Below are 22,160 nucleotides of genomic sequence, written 5' to 3'. Positions count from 1 at the left end.
CCTTAAGCCAAGCCCGCCCTTGTGCCCCTGCCTTAAGCCAAGCCCGCCCTTGTGCCCCTGCCTTAAGCCTAGCCCGCCCTTGTGCCCCTGCCTTAAGTCAAGCCCGCCCTTGTGCCCCTGCCTTAAGCCAAGCCCGCCCTTGTGCCCCTGCCTTAAGCCAAGCCCGCCCTTGTGCCCTTGCCTTAAGCCAAGCCCGCCCTTGTGCCCCGGCCTTAAGCCTAGCCCGCACTTGTGCCCCGGCCTTAAGCCTAGCCCGCACTTGTGCCCGGGCCTTAAGCCTAGCCCGCACTTGTGCCCCGGCCTTAAGCCTAGCCCGCACTTGTGACCCGGCCTTAAGCCTAGCCCGCACTTGTGCCCCGGCCTTAAGCCTAGCCCGCACTTGTGCCCCGGCCTTAAGCCTAGCCCGCACTTGTGCCCCGGCCTTAAGCCCAGCCCGCACTTGTGCCCCGGCCTTAAGCCCAGCCCGCACTTGTGCCCCGGCCTTAAGCCTAGCCCGCACTTGTGCCCCGGCCTTAAGCCTAGCCCGCACTTGTGCCCCGGCCTTAAGCCTAGCCCGCACTTGTGCCCCGGCCTTAAGCCTAGCCCGCACTTGTGCCCCGGCCTTAAGCCTAGCCCGCACTTGTGCCCCGGCCTTAAGCCTAGCCCGCACTTGTGCCCCGGCCTTAAGCCTAGCCCGCACTTGTGCCCCGGCCTTAAGCCTAGCCCGCACTTATGAGCCCCTTGAATGCTTGTTTGTTTGTTTTTGTCTTCAGCTTCATGTTGGTTATGCACATAGGGCCAGCTTTACGCTCTTCGCTCTTGTCCCGTCTGAATGCGCATGCACGACTGTAATTGGGGAAGAAGGCATTACCCATTTACGGAGGACAGACAAAAATTGCCTGGTCGCTTGGAGCATGGGGTTCTGGAGAGGCTCCGCACTGTACAACAAAGGATCTAGCCCTAAATGTCCAAGTACAGAGTAGAGGGGTGAAAGCTAGCTCTTCACCCCTATGGGTGCCTAACCCATTATGCAAAGAGTGCAAAGAGTTAGCTGTATGCCTTAAGCCTAGCCAGCACTTGTGCCCATGCCTTAAGCCTAGCCAGCACTTGTGCCCCCTGCCTTGATCCTAGCCAGCACTGCACTTGTGCCCCGGCCTTAAGCCTAGCCCGCACTTGTGCCCAGGCCTTAAGCCTAGCCCGCACTTGTGCCCAGGCCTTAAGCCTAGCCCGCACTTGTGCCCAGGCCTTAAGCCTAGCCCGCACTTGTGCCCAGGCCTTAAGCCTAGCCCGCACTTGTGCCCAGGCCTTAAGCCTAGCCCGCACTTGTGCCCAGGCCTTAAGCCTAGCCCGCACTTGTGCCCAGGCCTTAAGCCTAGCCCGCACTTGTGCCCAGGCCTTCAGCCTAGCCCGCACTTGTGCCCACGCCTTAAGCCTAGCCCGCACTTTTGAGCCCCTTGAATGCTTGTTTGTTTGTTTTTGTATTCAGCTTCATGTTGGTTATGCACATAGGGCCAGCTTTACGCTCTTCGCTCTTGTCACGTCTGAATGCGCATGCACGACTGTAATTGGGGAAGAAGGCATTACCCATTTACGGAGGACAGACAAGAAGTGCCTGGTCGCTTGGAGCATGGGGTTATGGAGAGTCTCCGCACTGTACAACAAAGGATCTAGTCCTAAATGTCAAAGTACAGAGTAGAGGGGTTAAAGCTAGCTCTTCACACCTATGGGTGCCTAACCCTTTATGCAAAGAGTGCAAAGAGTTATCTGTATGCCTTAAGCCTAGCCAGCACTTGTGCCCATGCCTTAAGCCTAGCCTGCACTTGTTCCCCCTGCCTTGATCCTAGCCAGCACTGCACTTGTGCCCATGCCTTAAGCCTAGCCCGCACTTGTGCCCAGGCCTTACGCCTAGCCTGCACTTTTGCCCAGGCCTTAAGCCTAGCCTGCACTTTTGCTCAGGCCTTAAGCCTAGCCTGCACTTGTGCCCAGGCCTTAAACCTAGCTGGCACTTGTGCCCATGCCTTAAGCCTAGCCAGCTTTTGTGCCCCCTGCCTTGATCCTAGCCAGCACTGCACTTGTGCCCTGGCCTTAAGCCTAGCCCGCACTGCACTTGTGCCCAGGCCTTAAGCCTAGCCCGCACTTGTGCCCAGGCCTTAAGCCTAGCCCGCACTTGAGCCCAGGCCTTAAGCCTAGCCCGCACTTGTGCCCCGGCCTTAAGCCTAGCCCGCACATGTGCCCCAGCCTTAATCCTAGCCCGCACTTGTGCCCCGGCCTTAAGCCTAGCCCGCACCTGTGCCCCGGCCTTAAGCCTAGCCCGCACCTGTGCCCCGGCCTTAAGCCTAGCCCACACCTGTGCCCCGGCCTTAAGCCTAGCCCGCACCTGTGCCCCGGCCTTAAGCCTAGCCCGCACCTGTGCCCCGGCCTTAAGCCTAGCCCGCACCTGTGCCCCGGCCTTAAGCCTAGCCCGCACCTGTGCCCCGGCCTTAAGCCTAGCCCGCACCTGTGCCCCGGCCTTAAGCCTAGCCCGCACCTGTGCCCCGGCCTTAAGCCTAGCCTGCACCTGTGCCCCGGCCTTAAGCCTAGCCCGCACCTGTGCCCCGGCCTTAAGCCTAGCCCGCACCTGTGCCCTGGCCTTAAGCCTAGCCCGCACCTGTGCCCCAGCCTTACGCCTAGCCCGCACCTGTGCCCCGGCCTTAAGCCTAGCCCGCACTTGTGCCCCGGCCTTAAGCCTAGCCAGCACTTGTGCCCCGGCCTTTAGCCTTGCCCGCACTTGTGCCCCGGCCTTAAGCCTAGCCCGCACTTGTGCCCCGGCCTTAAGCCTAGCCCGCACTTGTGCCCCGGCCTTAAGCCTAGCCCGCACTTGTGCCCCGGCCTTAAGCCTAGCACGCACTTGTGCCCCGGCCTTAAGCCTAGCCCGCACTTGTGCCCCGACCTTAAGCCTAGCCCGCACTTGTGGCCCGGCCTTAAGCCTAGCCCGCACATGTGCCCCGGCCTTAAGCCTAGCCCGCACTTGTGCCCCGGCCTTAAGCCTAGCCCGCACTTGTGCCCCGGCCTTAAGCCTAGCCCGCACTTGTGCCCCGGCCTTAAGCCTAGCCCGCACTTGTGCCCCGGCCTTATGCCTAGCCCGCACTTGTGCCCAGGCCTTAAGCCTAGCCCGCACTTGTGCCCAGGCCTTAAGCCTAGCCCGCACTTGTGCCCAGGCCTTAAGCCTAGCCCGCACTTTTGAGCCCCTTGAATGCTTGTTTGTTTGTTTTGTCTTCAGCTTCATGTTGGTTATGCACATAGGGCCAGCTTTACGCTCTTCGCTCTTGTCCGGTCTGAATGCGCATGCACGACTGTAATTGGGGAAGAAGGCATTACCCATTTACGGAGGATAGACAAGAATTGCCTGGTCGCTTGGAGCATGGGGTTATGGAGAGTCTCCGCACTGTACAACAAAGGATCTAGTCCTAAATGTCAAAGTATAGAGTAGAGGGGTTAAAGCTAGCTCTTCACACCTATGGGTGCCTAACCCTTTATGCAAAGAGTGCAAAGAGTTATCTGTATGCCTTAGGCCTAGCCAGCACTTGTGCCCATGCCTTAAGCCTAGCCTGCACTTGTTCCCCCTGCCTTGATCCTAGCCAGCACTGCACTTGTGCCCATGCCTTAAGCCTAGCCCGCACTTGTGCCCAGGCCTTAAGCCTAGCCTGCACTTTTGCCCAGGCCTTAAGCCTAGCCTGCACTTTTGCTCAGGCCTTAAGCCTAGCCTGCACTTGTGCCCAGGCCTTAAACCTAGCTGGCACTTGTGCCCATGCCTTAAGCCTAGCCAGCTTTTGTGCCCCCTGCCTTGATCCTAGCCAGCACTGCACTTGTGCCCTGGCCTTAAGCCTAGCCCGCACTGCACTTGTGCCCAGGCCTTAAGCCTAGCCTGCACTTGTGCCCAGGCCTTAAGCCTAGCCCGCACTTGAGCCCAGGCCTTAAGCCTAGCCCGCACTTGTGCCCCGGCCTTAAGCCTAGCCCGCACATGTGCCCCAGCCTTAATCCTAGCCCGCACTTGTGCCCCGGCCTTAAGCCTAGCCCGCACCTGTGCCCCGGCCTTAAGCCTAGCCCGCACCTGTGCCCCGGCCTTAAGCCTAGCCACACCTGTGCCCCGGCCTTAAGCCTAGCCCGCACCTGTGCCCCGGCCTTAAGCCTAGCCCGCACCTGTGCCCCAGCCTTAAGCCTAGCCCGCACCTGTGCCCCGGCCTTAAGCCTAGCCCGCACCTGTGCCCCGGCCTTATGCCTAGCCCGCACCTATGCCCGGCCTTAAGCCTAGACCGCACCTGTGCCCCGGCCTTAAGCCTAGACCGCACCTGTGCCCCGGCCTTAAGCCTAGCCCGCACCTGTGCCCCGGCCTTAAGCCTAGCCCGCACCTGTGCCCCGGCCTTAAGCCTAGCCCGCACCTGTGCCCCGGCCTTAAGCCTAGCCCGCACCTGTGCCCCGGCCTTAAGCCTAGCCCGCACCTGTGCCCCGGCCTTACGCCTAGCCCGCACCTGTGCCCCGGCCTTAAGCCTAGCCCGCACTTGTGCCCCGGCCTTAAGCCTAGCCAGCACTTGTGCCCCGGCCTTTAGCCTTGCCCGCACTTGTGCCCCGGCCTTAAGCCTAGCCCGCACTTGTGCCCCGGCCTTAAGCCTAGCCCGCACTTGTGCCCCGGCCTTAAGCCTAGCCCGCACTTGTGCCCCAGCCTTAAGCCTAGCCCGCACTTGTGCCCCGGCCTTAAGCCTAGCCCGCACTTGTGCCCCGGCCTTAAGCCTAGCCCGCACTTGTGCCCCGGCCTTAAGCCTAGCCCGCACTTGTGCCCCGGCCTTAAGCCTAGCCCGCACTTGTGCCCCGGCCTTAAGCCTAGCCCGCACTTGTGCCCCGGCCTTAAGCCTAGCCCGCACTTGTGCCCCGGCCTTAAGCCTAGCCCGCACTTGTGCCCCGGCCTTATGCCTAGCCCGCACTTGTGCCCAGGCCTTAAGCCTAGTCCGCACTTGTGCCCAGGCCTTAAGCCTAGCCCGCACTTGTGCCCAGGCCTTAAGCCTAGCCCGCACTTTTGAGCCCCTTGAATGCTTGTTTGTTTGTTTTGTCTTCAGCTTCATGTTGGTTATGCACATAGGGCCTGCTTTACGCTCTTCGCTCTTGTCCCGTCTGAATGCGCATGCACGACTGTAATTGGGGAAGAAGGCATTACCCATTTACGGAGGATAGACAAGAATTGCCTGATCGCTTGGAGCATGGGGTTATGGAGAGGCTCCGCACTGTACAACAAAGGATCTAGTCCTAAATGTCCAAGTACAGAGTAGAGGGGTGAAAGCTAGCTCTTCACCCCTATGGGTGCCTAACCCTTTATGCAAAGAGTGCAAAGAGTTAGCTGTATGCCTTAAGCCTAGCCAGCACTTGTGCCCATGCCTTAAGCCTAGCCAGCATTTGTGCCCCCTGCCTTGATCCTAGCCAGCACTGCACTTGTGCCCAGGCCTTAAGCCTAGCCCGCACCGCACTTGTGCCCAGGCCTTAAGCCTAGCCCGCACTTGTGCCACGGCCTTAAGCCTAGCCCGCACCTGTGCCTCGGCCTTAAGCCTAGCCCGCACCTGTGCCACGGCCTTAAGCCTAGCCCGCACCTGTGCCCCGGCCTTAAGCCTAGCCCGCTCCTGTGCCCCGGCATTAAGCCTAGCCCGCACCTGTGCCCCGGCCTTAAGCCTAGCCCGCACCTGTGCCCCGGCCTTAAGCCTAGCCCGCACCTGTGCCCCGACCTTAAGCCTAGCCCGCACCTGTGCCCCGGCCTTAAGCCTAGCCCGCACCTGTGCCCCGGCCTTAAGCCTAGCCCGCACCTGTGCCCCGGCCTTAAGCCTAGCCCGCACCTGTGCCCCGGCCTTAAGCCTAGCCCGCACCTGTGCCCCGGCCTTAAGCCTAGCCCGCACCTGTGCCCCGGCCTTAAGCCTAGCCCGCACTTGTGCCCAGGCCTTAAGCCTAGCCCGCACTTGTGCCCATGCCTTAAGCCTAGCCTGCACTTGTTACCCCTGCCTTGATCCTAGCCAGCACTGCACTTGTGCCCATGCCTTAAGCCTAGCCCGCACTTGTGCCCAGGCCTTAAGCCTAGCCTGCACTTTTGCCCAGGCCTTAAGCCTAGCCTGCACTTGTGCCCAGGCCTTAAACCTAGCTGGCACTTGTGCCCATGCCTTAAGCCTAGCCAGCATTTGTGCCCCCTGCCTTGATCCTAGCCAGCACTGCACTTGTGCCCAGGCCTTAAGCCTAGCCCGCACTGCACTTGTGCCCAGGCCTTAAGCCTAGCCCGCACTTGTGCCCAGGCCTTAAGCCTAGCCCGCACTTGTGCCCAGGCCTTAAGCCTAGCCCGCACTTGTGCCCCGGCCTTAAGCCTAGCCCGCACATGTGCCCCAGCCTTAATCCTAGCCCCCACTTGTGCCCCGGCCTTAATCCTAGCCCGCACCTGTGCCCCGGCCTTAAGCCTAGCTCACACCTGTGCCCCGGCCTTAAGCCTAGCTCACACCTGTGCCCCGGCATTAAGCCTAGCCCGCACCTGTGCCCCGGCCTTAAGCCTAGCCCGCACCTGTGCCCCGGCCTTAAGCCTAGCCCGCACCTGTGCCCCGGCCTTAAGCCTTGCCCGCACCTGTGCCCCGGCCTTAAGCCTAGCCCGCACCTGTGCCCAGGCCTTAAGCCTAGACCGCACCTGTGCCCCGGCCTTAAGCCTAGCCCGCACCTGTGCCCCGGCCTTAAGCCTAGCCCGCACCTGTGCCCCGGCCTTAAGCCTAGCCCGCACCTGTGCCCCGGCCTTACGCCTAGCCCGCACCTGTGCCCCGGCCTTAAGCCTAGCCCGCACTTGTGCCCCGGCCTTAAGCCTAGCCAGCACTTGTGCCCCGGCCTTTAGCCTTGCCCGCACTTGTGCCCCGGCCTTAAGCCTAGCCCGCACCTGTGCCCCGGCCTTAAGCCTAGCCCGCACTTGTGCCCCGGCCTTAAGCCTAGCCCGCACTTGTGCCCCAGCCTTAAGCCTAGCCCGCACTTGTGCCCCGGCCTTAAGCCTAGCCCACACTTGTGCCCCAGCCTTAAGCCTAGCCCGCACTTGTGCCCCGGCCTTAAGCCTAGCCCGCACTTGTGCCCCGGCCTTAACCTAGCCCGCACTTGTGCCCCGGCCTTAAGCCTAGCCCGCACTTCTGCCCCGGCCTTAAGCCTAGCCCGCACTTGTGCCCCGGCCTTAAGACTAGCCCGCACTTGTGCCCCGGCCTTATGCCTAGCCCGCACTTGTGCCCAGGCCTTAAGCCTAGCCCGCACTTGTGCCCAGGCCTTAAGCCTAGCCCGCACTTGTGCCCAGGCCTTAAGCCTAGCCCGCACTTTTGAGCCCCTTGAATGCTTGTTTGTTTGTTTTGTCTTCAGCTTCATGTTGGTTATGCACATAGGGCCAGCTTTACGCTCTTCGCTCTTGTCCCGTCTGAATGCGCATGCACGACTGTAATTGGGGAAGAAGGCATTACCCATTTACGGAGGATAGACAAGAATTGCCTGATCGCTTGGAGCATGGGGTTATGGAGAGGCTCCGCACTGTACAACAAAGGATCTAGTCCTAAATGTCCAAGTACAGAGTAGAGGGGTGAAAGCTAGCTCTTCACCCCTATGGGTGCCTAACCCTTTATGCAAAGAGTGCAAAGAGTTAGCTGTATGCCTTAAGCCTAGCCAGCACTTGTGCCCATGCCTTAAGCCTAGCCAGCATTTGTGCCCCCTGCCTTGATCCTAGCCAGCACTGCACTTGTGCCCAGGCCTTAAGCCTAGCCCGCACCGCACTTGTGCCCAGGCCTTAAGCCTAGCCCGCACTTGTGCCCAAGCCTTAAGCCTAGCCCGCACTTGTGCCCAGGCCTTAAGCCTAGCCCGCACTTGTGCCCCGGCCTTAAGCCTAGCCCTGCACTTGTGCCCCGGACTTAAGCCTAGCCCGCACTTGTGCCCCGGCCTTAAGCCTAGCCCGCACCTGTGCCTCGGCCTTAAGCCTAGCCCGCACCTGTGCCACGGCCTTAAGCCTAGCCCGCACCTGTGCCCCGGCCTTAAGCTTAGCCCGCACCTGTGCCCCGGCCTTCAGCCTAGCCTGCACTTGTGCCCCGGCCTTAAGCCTAGCCCGCACTTGTGCCCTGGCCTTAAGCCTAGCCCGCACCTGTGCCCCGACCTTAAGCCTAGCCCGCACCTGTGCCCCGGCCTTAAGCCTAGCCCGCACCTGTGCCCCGGCCTTAAGCCTAGCCCGCACCTGTGCCCCGGCTTTAAGCCTAGCCCGCAGCTGTGCCCCGGCCTTAAGCCTAGCCCGCACCTGTGCCCCGGCCTTAAGCCTAGCCCGCACCTGTGCCCCGACCTTAAGCCTAGCCCGCACCTGTGCCCCGGCCTTAAGCCTAGCCCGCACCTGTGCCCCGGCCTTAAGCCTAGCCCGCACCTGTGCCCCGGCCTTAAGCCTAGCCCGCACCTGTGCCCCGGCCTTAAGCCTAGCCCGCACCTGTGCCCCGGCCTTAAGCCTAGCCCGCACCTGTGCCCCGGCCTTAAGCCTAGCCCGCACTTGTGCCCAGGCCTTAAGCCTAGCCCGCACTTGTGCCCCGGCCTTAAGCCTAGCCCGCACTTGTGCCAAGGCCTTAAGCCTAGCCCGCACTTGTGCCCAGGCCTTAAGCCTAGCCCGCACTTGTGCCCAGGCCTTAAGCCTAGCCCGCACTTGTGCCCAGGCCTTAAGCCTAGCCCGCACTTGTGCCCAGGCCTTAAGCCTAGCCCGCACTTTTGAGCCCCTTGAATGCTTGTTTGTTTGTTTTTGTATTCAGCTTCATGTTGGTTATGCACATAGGGCCAGCTTTACGCTCTTCGCTCTTCTCACGTCTAAATGCGCATGCACGACTGTAATTGGGGAAGAAGGCATTACCCATTTACGGAGGACAGACAAGAAGTGCCTGGTCGCTTGGAGCATGGGGTTATGGAGAGTCTCCGCACTGTACAACAAAGGATCTAGTCCTAAATGTCAAAGTACAGAGTAGAGGGGTTAAAGCTAGCTCTTCACACCTATGGGTGCCTAACCCTTTATGCAAAGAGTGCAAAGAGTTATCTGTATGCCTTAAGCCTAGCCAGCACTTGTGCCCATGCCTTAAGCCTAGCCTGCACTTGTTACCCCTGCCTTGATCCTAGCCAGCACTGCACTTGTGCCCATGCCTTAAGCCTAGCCCGCACTTGTGCCCAGGCCTTAAGCCTAGCCTGCACTTTTGCCCAGGCCTTAAGCCTAGCCTGCACTTGTGCCCAGGCCTTAAACCTAGCTGGCACTTGTGCCCATGCCTTAAGCCTAGCCAGCATTTGTGCCCCCTGCCTTGATCCTAGCCAGCACTGCACTTGTGCCCAGGCCTTAAGCCTAGCCCGCACTGCACTTGTGCCCAGGCCTTAAGCCTAGCCCGCACTTGTGCCCAGGCCTTAAGCCTAGCCCGCACTTGTGCCCAGGCCTTAAGCCTAGCCCGCACTTGTGCCCCGGCCTTAAGCCTAGCCTGCACATGTGCCCCAGCCTTAATTCTAGCCCGCACTTGTGCCCCGGCCTTAATCCTAGCCCGCACCTGTGCCCCGGCCTTAAGCCTAGCCCACATCTGTGCCCCGGCCTTAAGCCTAGCTCACACGTGTGCCCCGGCATTAAGCCTAGCCCGCACCTGTGCCCCGGCCTTAAGCCTAGCCCGCACCTGTGCCCCGGCCTTAAGCCTAGCCCGCACCTGTGCCCCGGCCTTAAGCCTTGCCCGCACCTGTGCCCCGGCCTTAAGCCTAGCCCGCACCTGTGCCCAGGCCTTAAGCCTAGACCGCACCTGTGCCCCGGCCTTAAGCCTAGCCCGCACCTGTGCCCCGGCCTTAAGCCTAGCCCGCACCTGTGCCCCGGCCTTAAGCCTAGCCCGCACCTGTGCCCCGGCCTTAAGCCTAGCCCGCACCTGTGCCCCGGCCTTAAGCCTAGCCTGCACCTGTGCCCCGGCCTTAAGCCTAGCCCGCACCTGTGCCCCGGCCTTAAGCCTAGCCCGCACCTGTGCCCTGGCCTTAAGCCTAGCCCGCACCTGTGCCCCGGCCTTACGCCTAGCCCGCACCTGTGCCCCGGCCTTAAGCCTAGCCCGCACTTGTGCCCCGGCCTTAAGCCTAGCCAGCACTTGTGCCCCGGCCTTTAGCCTTGCCCGCACTTGTGCCCCGGCCTTAAGCCTAGCCCGCACTTGTGCCCCGGCCTTAAGCCTAGCCCGCACTTGTGCCCCGGCCTTAAGCCTAGCCCGCACTTGTGCCCCGGCCTTAAGCCTAGCACGCACTTGTGCCCCGGCCTTAAGCCTAGCCCGCACTTGTGCCCCGACCTTAAGCCTAGCCCGCACTTGTGACCCGGCCTTAAGCCTAGCCCGCACATGTGCCCCGGCCTTAAGCCTAGCCCGCACTTGTGCCCCGGCCTTAAGCCTAGCCCGCACTTGTGCCCCGGCCTTAAGCCTAGCCCGCACTTGTGCCCCGGCCTTAAGCCTAGCCCGCACTTGTGCCCCGGCCTTATGCCTAGCCCGCACTTGTGCCCAGGCCTTAAGCCTAGCCCGCACTTGTGCCCAGGCCTTAAGCCTAGCCCGCACTTGTGCCCAGGCCTTAAGCCTAGCCCGCACTTTTGAGCCCCTTGAATGCTTGTTTGTTTGTTTTGTCTTCAGCTTCATGTTGGTTATGCACATAGGGCCAGCTTTACGCTCTTCGCTCTTGTCCCGTCTGAATGCGCATGCACGACTGTAATTGGGGAAGAAGGCATTACCCATTTACGGAGGATAGACAAGAATTGCCTGGTCGCTTGGAGCATGGGGTTATGGAGAGTCTCCGCACTGTACAACAAAGGATCTAGTCCTAAATGTCAAAGTATAGAGTAGAGGGGTTAAAGCTAGCTCTTCACACCTATGGGTGCCTAACCCTTTATGCAAAGAGTGCAAAGAGTTATCTGTATGCCTTAGGCCTAGCCAGCACTTGTGCCCATGCCTTAAGCCTAGCCTGCACTTGTTCCCCCTGCCTTGATCCTAGCCAGCACTGCACTTGTGCCCATGCCTTAAGCCTAGCCCGCACTTGTGCCCAGGCCTTAAGCCTAGCCTGCACTTTTGCCCAGGCCTTAAGCCTAGCCTGCACTTTTGCTCAGGCCTTAAGCCTAGCCTGCACTTGTGCCCAGGCCTTAAACCTAGCTGGCACTTGTGCCCATGCCTTAAGCCTAGCCAGCTTTTGTGCCCCCTGCCTTGATCCTAGCCAGCACTGCACTTGTGCCCTGGCCTTAAGCCTAGCCCGCACTGCACTTGTGCCCAGGCCTTAAGCCTAGCCTGCACTTGTGCCCAGGCCTTAAGCCTAGCCCGCACTTGAGCCCAGGCCTTAAGCCTAGCCCGCACTTGTGCCCCGGCCTTAAGCCTAGCCCGCACATGTGCCCCAGCCTTAATCCTAGCCCGCACTTGTGCCCCGGCCTTAAGCCTAGCCCGCACCTGTGCCCCGGCCTTAAGCCTAGCCCGCACCTGTGCCCCGGCCTTAAGCCTAGCCACACCTGTGCCCCGGCCTTAAGCCTAGCCCGCACCTGTGCCCCGGCCTTAAGCCTAGCCCGCACCTGTGCCCCAGCCTTAAGCCTAGCCCGCACCTGTGCCCCGGCCTTAAGCCTAGCCCGCACCTGTGCCCCGGCCTTAAGCCTAGCCCGCACCTATGCCCGGCCTTAAGCCTAGACCGCACCTGTGCCCCGGCCTTAAGCCTAGACCGCACCTGTGCCCCGGCCTTAAGCCTAGCCCGCACCTGTGCCCCGGCCTTAAGCCTAGCCCGCACCTGTGCCCCGGCCTTAAGCCTAGCCCGCACCTGTGCCCCGGCCTTAAGCCTAGCCCGCACCTGTGCCCCGGCCTTAAGCCTAGCCCGCACCTGTGCCCCGGCCTTACGCCTAGCCCGCACCTGTGCCCCGGCCTTAAGCCTAGCCCGCACTTGTGCCCCGGCCTTAAGCCTAGCCAGCACTTGTGCCCCGGCCTTTAGCCTTGCCCGCACTTGTGCCCCGGCCTTAAGCCTAGCCCGCACTTGTGCCCCGGCCTTAAGCCTAGCCCGCACTTGTGCCCCGGCCTTAAGCCTAGCCCGCACTTGTGCCCCAGCCTTAAGCCTAGCCCGCACTTGTGCCCCGGCCTTAAGCCTAGCCCGCACTTGTGCCCCGGCCTTAAGCCTAGCCCGCACTTGTGCCCCGGCCTTAAGCCTAGCCCGCACTTGTGCCCCGGCCTTAAGCCTAGCCCGCACTTGTGCCCCGGCCTTAAGCCTAGCCCGCACTTGTGCCCCGGCCTTAAGCCTAGCCCGCACTTGTGCCCCGGCCTTAAGCCTAGCCCGCACTTGTGCCCCGGCCTTATGCCTAGCCCGCACTTGTGCCCAGGCCTTAAGCCTAGCCCGCACTTGTGCCCAGGCCTTAAGCCTAGCCCGCACTTGTGCCCAGGCCTTAAGCCTAGCCCGCACTTTTGAGCCCCTTGAATGCTTGTTTGTTTGTTTTGTCTTCAGCTTCATGTTGGTTATGCACATAGGGCCTGCTTTACGCTCTTCGCTCTTGTCCCGTCTGAATGCGCATGCACGACTGTAATTGGGGAAGAAGGCATTATCCATTTACGGAGGATAGACAAGAATTGCCTGATCGCTTGGAGCATGGGGTTATGGAGAGGCTCCGCACTGTACAACAAAGGATCTAGTCCTAAATGTCCAAGTACAGAGTAGAGGGGTGAAAGCTAGCTCTTCACCCCTATGAGTGCCTAACCCTTTATGCAAAGAGTGCAAAGAGTTAGCTGTATGCCTTAAGCCTAGCCAGCACTTGTGCCCATGCCTTAAGCCTAGCCAGCATTTGTGCCCCCTGCCTTGATCCTAGCCAGCACTGCACTTGTGCCCAGGCCTTAAGCCTAGCCCGCACCGCACTTGTGCCCAGGCCTTAAGCCTAGCCCGCACTTGTGCCACGGCCTTAAGCCTAGCCCGCACCTGTGCCTCGGCCTTAAGCCTAGCCCGCACCTGTGCCACGGCCTTAAGCCTAGCCCGCACCTGTGCCCCGGCCTTAAGCCTAGCCCGCACCTGTGCCCCGGCCTTCAGCCTAGCCCGCACTTGTGCCCCGGCCTTAAGCCTAGCCCGCACTTGTGCCCTGGCCTTAAGCCTAGCCCGCACCTGTGCCCCGACCTTAAGCCTAGCCCGCACCTGTGCCCCGGCCTTAAGCCTAGCCCGCACCTGTGCCCCGGCCTTAAGCCTAGCCCGCTCCTGTGCCCCGGCTTTAAGCCTAGCCCGCACCTGTGCCCCGGCCTTAAGCCTAGCCCGCACCTGTGCCCCGGCCTTAAGCCTAGCCCGCACCTGTGCCCCGACCTTAAGCCTAGCCCGCACCTGTGCCCCGGCCTTAAGCCTAGCCCGCACCTATGCCCCGGCCTTAAGCCTAGCCCGCACCTGTGCCCCGGCCTTAAGCCTAGCCCGCACCTGTGCCCCGGCCTTAAGCCTAGCCCGCACCTGTGCCCCGGCCTTAAGCCTAGCCCGCACCTGTGCCCCGGCCTTAAGCCTAGCCCGCACTTGTGCCCAGGCCTTAAGCCTAGCCCGCACTTGTGCCCATGCCTTAAGCCTAGCCTGCACTTGTTACCCCTGCCTTGATCCTAGCCAGCACTGCACTTGTGCCCATGCCTTAAGCCTAGCCCGCACTTGTGCCCAGGCCTTAAGCCTAGCCTGCACTTTTGCCCAGGCCTTAAGCCTAGCCTGCACTTGTGCCCAGGCCTTAAACCTAGCTGGCACTTGTGCCCATGCCTTAAGCCTAGCCAGCATTTGTGCCCCCTGCCTTGATCCTAGCCAGCACTGCACTTGTGCCCAGGCCTTAAGCCTAGCCCGCACTGCACTTGTGCCCAGGCCTTAAGCCTAGCCCGCACTTGTGCCCAGGCCTTAAGCCTAGCCCGCACTTGTGCCCAGGCCTTAAGCCTAGCCCGCACTTGTGCCCCGGCCTTAAGCCTAGCCCGCACATGTGCCCCAGCCTTAATCCTAGCCCCCACTTGTGCCCCGGCCTTAATCCTAGCCCGCACCTGTGCCCCGGCCTTAAGCCTAGCTCACACCTGTGCCCCGGCCTTAAGCCTAGCTCACACCTGTGCCCCGGCATTAAGCCTAGCCCGCACCTGTGCCCCGGCCTTAAGCCTAGCCCGCACCTGTGCCCCGGCCTTAAGCCTAGCCCGCACCTGTGCCCCGGCCTTAAGCCTTGCCCGCACCTGTGCCCCGGCCTTAAGCCTAGCCCGCACCTGTGCCCAGGCCTTAAGCCTAGACCGCACCTGTGCCCCGGCCTTAAGCCTAGCCCGCACCTGTGCCCCGGCCTTAAGCCTAGCCCGCACCTGTGCCCCGGCCTTAAGCCTAGCCCGCACCTGTGCCCCGGCCTTACGCCTAGCCCGCACCTGTGCCCCGGCCTTAAGCCTAGCCCGCACTTGTGCCCCGGCCTTAAGCCTAGCCAGCACTTGTGCCCCGGCCTTTAGCCTTGCCCGCACTTGTGCCCCGGCCTTAAGCCTAGCCCGCACCTGTGCCCCGGCCTTAAGCCTAGCCCGCACTTGTGCCCCGGCCTTAAGCCTAGCCCGCACTTGTGCCCCAGTTTTAAGCCTAGCCCGCACTTGTGCCCCGGCCTTAAGCCTAGCCCGCACTTGTGCCCCAGCCTTAAGCCTAGCCCGCACTTGTGCCCCGGCCTTAAGCCTAACCCGCACTTGTGCCCCGGCCTTAACCTAGCCCGCACTTGTGCCCCGGCCTTAAGCCTAGCCCGCACTTCTGCCCCGGCCTTAAGCCTAGCCCGCACTTGTGCCCCGGCCTTAAGCCTAGCCCGCACTTGTGCCCCGGCCTTATGCCTAGCCCGCACTTGTGCCCAGGCCTTAAGCCTAGCCCGCACTTGTGCCCAGGCCTTAAGCCTAGCCCGCACTTGTGCCCAGGCCTTAAGCCTAGCCCGCACTTTTGAGCCCCTTGAATGCTTGTTTGTTTGTTTTGTCTTCAGCTTCATGTTGGTTATGCACATAGGGCCAGCTTTACGCTCTTCGCTCTTGTCCCGTCTGAATGCGCATGCACGACTGTAATTGGGGAAGAAGGCATTACCCATTTACGGAGGATAGACAAGAATTGCCTGATCGCTTGGAGCATGGGGTTATGGAGAGGCTCCGCACTGTACAACAAAGGATCTAGTCCTAAATGTCCAAGTACAGAGTAGAGGGGTGAAAGCTAGCTCTTCACCCCTATGGGTGCCTAACCCTTTATGCAAAGAGTGCAAAGAGTTAGCTGTATGCCTTAAGCCTAGCCAGCACTTGTGCCCATGCCTTAAGCCTAGCCAGCATTTGTGCCCCCTGCCTTGATCCTAGCCAGCACTGCACTTGTGCCCAGGCCTTAAGCCTAGCCCGCACCGCACTTGTGCCCAGGCCTTAAGCCTAGCCCGCACTTGTGCCCAAGCCTTAAGCCTAGCCCGCACTTGTGCCCAGGCCTTAAGCCTAGCCCGCACTTGTGCCCCGGCCTTAAGCCTAGCCCTGCACTTGTGCCCCGGACTTAAGCCTAGCCCGCACTTGTGCCCCGGCCTTAAGCCTAGCCCGCACCTGTGCCTCGGCCTTAAGCCTAGCCCGCACCTGTGCCACGGCCTTAAGCCTAGCCCGCACCTGTGCCCCGGCCTTAAGCTTAGCCCGCACCTGTGCCCCGGCCTTCAGCCTAGCCTGCACTTGTGCCCCGGCCTTAAGCCTAGCCCGCACTTGTGACCTGGCCTTAAGCCTAGCCCGCACCTGTGCCCCGACCTTAAGCCTAGCCCGCACCTGTGCCCCGGCCTTAAGCCTAGCCCGCACCTGTGCCCCGGCCTTAAGCCTAGCCCGCACCTGTGCCCCGGCTTTAAGCCTAGCCCGCACCTGTGCCCCGGCCTTAAGCCTAGCCCGCACCTGTGCCCCGGCCTTAAGCCTAGCCCGCACCTGTGCCCCGACCTTAAGCCTAGCCCGCACCTGTGCCCCGGCCTTAAGCCTAGCCCGCACCTGTGCCCCGGCCTTAAGCCTAGCCCGCACCTGTGCCCCGGCCTTAAGCCTAGCCCGCACCTGTGCCCCGGCCTTAAGCCTAGCCCGCACCTGTGCCCCGGCCTTAAGCCTAGCCCGCACCTGTGCCCCGGCCTTAAGCCTAGCCCGCACTTGTGCCCAGGCCTTAAGCCTAGCCCGCACTTGTGCCCCGGCCTTAAGCCTAGCCCGCACTTGTGCCAAGGCCTTAAGCCTAGCCCGCACTTGTGCCCAGGCCTTAAGCCTAGCCCGCACTTGTGCCCAGGCCTTAAGCCTAGCCCGCACTTGTGCCCAGGCCTTAAGCCTAGCCCGCACTTGTGCCCAGGCCTTAAGCCTAGCCCGCACTTTTGAGCCCCTTGAATGCTTGTTTGTTTGTTTTTGTATTCAGCTTCATGTTGGTTATGCACATAGGGCCAGCTTTATGCTCTTCGCTCTTCTCACGTCTAAATGCGCATGCACGACTGTAATTGGGGAAGAAGGCATTACCCATTTACGGAGGACAGACAAGAAGTGCCTGGTCGCTTGGAGCATGGGGTTATGGAGAGTCTCCGCACTGTACAACAAAGGATCTAGTCCTAAATGTCAAAGTACAGAGTAGAGGGGTTAAAGCTAGCTCTTCACACCTATGGGTGCCTAACCCTTTATGCAAAGAGTGCAAAGAGTTATCTGTATGCCTTAAGCCTAGCCAGCACTTGTGCCCATGCCTTAAGCCTAGCCTGCACTTGTTACCCCTGCCTTGATCCTAGCCAGCACTGCACTTGTGCCCATGCCTTAAGCCTAGCCCGCACTTGTGCCCAGGCCTTAAGCCTAGCCTGCACTTTTGCCCAGGCCTTAAGCCTAGCCTGCACTTGTGCCCAGGCCTTAAACCTAGCTGGCACTTGTGCCCATGCCTTAAGCCTAGCCAGCATTTGTGCCCCCTGCCTTGATCCTAGCCAGCACTGCACTTGTGCCCAGGCCTTAAGCCTAGCCCGCACTGCACTTGTGCCCAGGCCTTAAGCCTAGCCCGCACTTGTGCCCAGGCCTTAAGCCTAGCCCGCACTTGTGCCCAGGCCTTAAGCCTAGCCCGCACTTGTGCCCCGGCCTTAAGCCTAGCCTGCACATGTGCCCCAGCCTTAATCCTAGCCCGCACTTGTGCCCCGGCCTTAATCCTAGCCCGCACCTGTGCCCCGGCCTTAAGCCTAGCCCACATCTGTGCCCAGGCCTTAAGCCTAGCTCACACGTGTGCCCCGGCATTAAGCCTAGCCCGCACCTGTGCCCCGGCCTTAAGCCTAGCCCGCACCTGTGCCCCGGCCTTAAGCCTAGCCCGCACCTGTGCCCCGGCCTTAAGCCTTGCCCGCACCTGTGCCCCGGCCTTAAGCCTAGCCCGCACCTGTGCCCAGGCCTTAAGCCTAGACCGCACCTGTGCCCCGGCCTTAAGCCTAGCCCGCACCTGTGCCCCGGCCTTAAGCCTAGCCCGCACCTGTGCCCCGGCCTTAAGCCTAGCCCGCACCTGTGCCCCGGCCTTAAGCCTAGCCCGCACCTGTGCCCCGGCCTTAAGCCTAGCCCGCACCTGTGCCCCGGCCTTAAGGCTAGCCCGCACCTGTGCCCCGGCCTTAAGCCTAGCCCGCACCTGTGCCACGGCCTTACGCCTAGCCTGCACCTGTGCCCCGGCCTTACGCCTAGCCCGCACCTGTGCCCCGGCCTTAAGCCTAGCCCGCACCTGTGCCCCGGCCTTAATCCTAGCCAGCACTTGTGCCCCGGCCTTTAGCCTAGCCCGCACTTGTGCCCCGGCCTTAAGCCTAGCCCGCACTTGTGCCCCGGCCTTAAGCCTAGCCCGCACTTGTGCCCCGGCCTTACGCCTAGCCCGCACTTGTGCCCCGGCCTTACGCCTAGCCCGCACTTGTGCCCCGGCCTTAAGCCTAGCCCGCACTTGTGCCCCGGCCTTAAGCCTAGCCCGCACTTGTGCCCCGGCCTTAAGCCTAGCCCGCACTTGTGCCCCGGCCTTAAGCCTAGCCTGCACTTGTGCCCCGGCCTTAAGCCTAGCCCGCACTTGTGCCCCGGCCTTAAGCCTAGCCCGCACTTGTGCCCCGGCCTTAAGCCTAGCCCACACTTGTGCCCCGGCCTTATGCCTAGCCCGCACTTGTGCCCCGGCCTTAAGCCTAGCCCGCACTTGTGCCCCGGCCTTAAGCCTAGCCCGCACTTGTGCCCCGGCCTTAAGCCTAGCCCGCACTTGTGCCCCGACCTTAAGCCTAGCCCGCACTTGTGCCCCGGCCTTAAGCCTAGCCCGCACTTGTGCCCCGGCCTTAAGCCTAGCCCGCACCTGTGCCCCGGCCTTAAGCCTATCCCGCACCTGTGCCCAGGCCTTAAGCCTATCCCGCACCTGTACCCTGGCCTTAAGCCTAGCCCGCACTTGTGCCCAGGCCTTAAGCCTAGCCCGCACTTGTGCCCCGGCCTTAAGCCTAGCCCGCACTTGTGCCCTGGCTTTAACCCTCCGTCACATACAACTGATTTGACAGGCGCTTCTCTTTTACTTTCATTTCTCCTTCCTCACCAGATTGTGAGGAAACCCCCTCCCTCCAGGTAGTCTCCTGTCTCTTGAAGGTCTGTGAAACCTGATATCACAGTTGGATTTCAGAGCTTCAGGGGAGAGGATATAGCTGCACAGATCTCTCAGGCTCATTGTATGTGAATACGTCACATTCAGTAAGGTTGGTATTTTATGTTTTTATTCATCACAATAGTTTATTTAGCTTGTTTTATGAATGTATAGCACAAAATGTGAGCATATTTAATAGAAATAAGGGAGATTTTATAAAAGAAAGTGTGCTGCTCAGGCATATACAGTAGTTCCCTAACATATTCCTTCTCTTGCTTCAGATTATCTGCTGAAATGGAGAGGAAAATGTACAATTTATCCAAACAACTTGATGTTGAGGAAGTAACAAATATGCTGTTAGATGATAGAGACCTCACACTGAATGAGGATTTAGGAGAGGAAAGTGAGATTGATTCTCATGATGAGGTGGAAGAATGTGTCCTGGATTCTGAAACAGAGCAAGATGGTGACAGTGGTGAGGATGAAGAAGTTGGATCATATTATATTGGAAAAGATAAAAATACTAAATGGAACAAGATGCCATTCCAGAAAAAACGTAGGGAACCTTTAAACATTATTACTCACCTTCCTGCAGTAATAGGAACTGCACATAATGCAAAAACTGCAGTTGAATGCTGGAACAGTATATTTACAGATGACATTCTGGACTCTATTGTCACATATACCAACCAATATATAGACATTATAAAGGACAAGTACATCTGCAACAGAACCATCAAGCCCACAGATGAAATAGAACTGCGTGCTTTTTTTGGATTACTGTACCTTGCAGGAGCTTATAGGGCAAATAGACAAAGTTTGGAGGAACTTTGGGGTAAAGATGGGGATGGAGTTGAAAAATTTAGCCTTATGTCCATAAACAGATTCAAGATTCTAATTCGTTGCCTTCGGTTTGACGACAGAACTACCCGAACCGAACGCAAAACACATGACCGACTTGCTCCAATTCGTGATATATTTCAAAGATTTGTTGTAAACTGTAAACAAAGTTATTACCCTGGAGAGAATCTCACTATTGACGAAATGCTCCCTGGTTTTCGTGGTAGATGTGCCTTTCGTCAATATATTCCATCAAAGCCAAACAAATATGGAATAAAAATTTATGCCCTTGTTGATGCCAGTAAGACCTACACTTACAACCTGGAAGTTTATGCAGGAAAACAACCAGAAGGTCCTTACTGTGTGAGCAACAAACCCATTGATGTTGTAAAAAGACTGGCTGAACCCTTATTTGGATCGGGTCGCAATATTACAGCTGACAATTGGTTTACAAGTTGTGATCTGATTGATTATCTGAAAATTCAGAAGCTGTCATATGTGGGAACTGTAAGAAAAAACAAAAGGGAATTGCCGCCACAGTTTGTAAGTGTGAAAGAGAGACAACAGTACAGCAGTATGTTTGCATTCCATAATGGAAAGGCTTTAGTTTCCTATGTACCACATGCCAAAAAAATCGTACTTCTTCTATCAACACTTCATGATGATGCTGCCATCGATCCTGGGACTGGGGCAGAAAAAAAAACGGAGATAATTACATTTTACAATGCCACCAAAGGGGGTGTGGATACAGCAGATCAGATGTGCTCCACTTTCAACGGCAGCAGAAACATCAAACGCTGGCCAATGGTCATATTTTTTGCTATGTTGAATTTGGGTGGTATAAATTCACAAGTAATTTATCTTGAAAACAAGCTTGAACCACTCCGTAGACGATTGTATCTGAAAAAATTGGCCCATGAACTAGTACTTGGAGAGCTACGCAGGAGAAGCGTGAAAACAATCGGTATTCCCTCTCGCCTTCAAGTTCGGCTCAAAAGGTTCCGCCCAGAAGATGATGGTGAAAAGTCACCATCTGCACCACCTCACAAAAGAAGGAGATGCACCACCTGCCAAACGGAAAGCGGAACCAGAAGGCTTTCAAATTATGAATGTCTCAAATGTCATAAAGCAATTTGCCTGACACATGCAAAAATGGTGTGTAATTCTTGCTATTTGCTCTGCAAGTGTGACTTTTCTGGGGAAACCTCAGCATCTACTTCTGATTGAATATGTTTTTAATAGTACTTAAGGTACCTTAAAATTAAGTTTGTGTTCAAAAATTTTCTTTGTACATTTTTTTGAGAGAGTCGAACTGGGGACTATTTGGCGGGAGTTTTGAAAAGTTTGTATTTCATAGTTATTAGTTTTATGTTAAGTAAATGTTTTTTTTTGCAACTGATTATGTGTAGTCTCTTTTATTACATCCCTATGAAGGTCACTGATCACTTTTAGAGCACTGAAATTGCAAACATTAGATATTATAGGTATTTTTCCAGCAGGCGCCTGACAGGCACATTGTATGTGAACTCGTTAGTCCGAATATTGTATGTGACGGAGGGTTAAGCCTAGCCCGCACCTGTGCCCCGGCCTTAAGCCTAGCCCGCACCTGTGCCCCGGCCTTAAGCCTAGCCCGCACCTGTGCCCCGGCCTTAAGCCTAGCCCGCACCTGTGCCCCGGCCTTAAGCCTAGCCTGCACTTGTGCCCCGGCCTTAAGCCTAGCCCGCACTTGTGCCCCGCCCTTAAGCCTAGCCCGCACTTGTGCCCCGGCCTTAAGCCTAGCCCGCACTTGTGCCCAGGCCTTAAGCCTAGCTCGCACTTGTGCCCAGGCCTTAAGCCTAGCCCGCACTTGTGCCCAGGCCTTAAGCCTAGCCCGCACTTGTGCCAAGGCCTTAAGCCTAGCCCGCACTTGTGCCAAGGCCTTAAGCCTAGCCCGCACTTGTGCCCCGGCCTTAAGCCTAGCCCGCACTTGTGCCCCGGCCTTAAGCATAGCCCGCACTTGTGCCCCGGCCTTAAGCCTAGCCCGCACTTGTGCACCGGCCTTAAGCCTAGCTCGCACTTGTGCCCCGGCCTTAAGCCTAGCCCGCACTTGTGCCTCGGCCTTATGCCTAGCCCGCACTTGTGCCCCGGCCTTAAGCCTAGCCCGCACTTGTGCCCCGGCCTTAAGCCTAGCCCGCACTTGTGCCCCGGCCTTAAGCCTAGCCCACACTTGTGCCCCGGCCTTAAGCCTAGCCCGCACTTGTGCCCCGGCCTTAAGCCTAGCCCGCACTTGTGCCCCGGCCTTAAGACTAGCCCGCACTTGTGTCCCGGCCTTAAGATTAGCCCGCACTTGTGTCCAGACCTGAAGCCTAGCCCGCACTTGTGCCCCGGCCTTAAGCCTAGCCCGCACTTGTGCCCCGGCCTGAAGCCTAGCCCGCACTTGTGCCCCGGCCTGAAGCCTAGCCCGCACTTGTGCCCCGGCCTGAAGCCTAGCCCGCACTTGTGCCCCGGCCTGAAGCCTAGCCCGCACTTGTGCCCCGGCCTGAAGCCTAGCCCGCACTTGTGCCCAGGCCTTAAGCCTAGCCCGCACTTTTGAGCCCCTTGAATGCTTGTTTGTTTGTTTTTGTCTTCAGCTTCATGTTGGTTATGCACATAGGGCCAGCTTTACGCTCTTCGCTCTTTTTTCCCATCTGAATGCGCATGCACGACTGTAATTGGGGAAGGCATTACCCATTTACGGAGGACAGACAAGAAGTGCCTGGTCGCTTGGAGCATGGGGTTATGGAGAGGCTCCGCACTGTACAACAAAG

The sequence above is a fragment of the Ranitomeya imitator genome, chromosome 2, assembly GCF_032444005.1.
Source record: "Ranitomeya imitator isolate aRanImi1 chromosome 2, aRanImi1.pri, whole genome shotgun sequence".
NCBI classification, from domain to species: domain Eukaryota; kingdom Metazoa; phylum Chordata; class Amphibia; order Anura; family Dendrobatidae; genus Ranitomeya; species Ranitomeya imitator.
The sequence above is the reverse complement of the archived record's forward strand: the minus strand, read 5'-3'. Positions refer to the sequence as shown.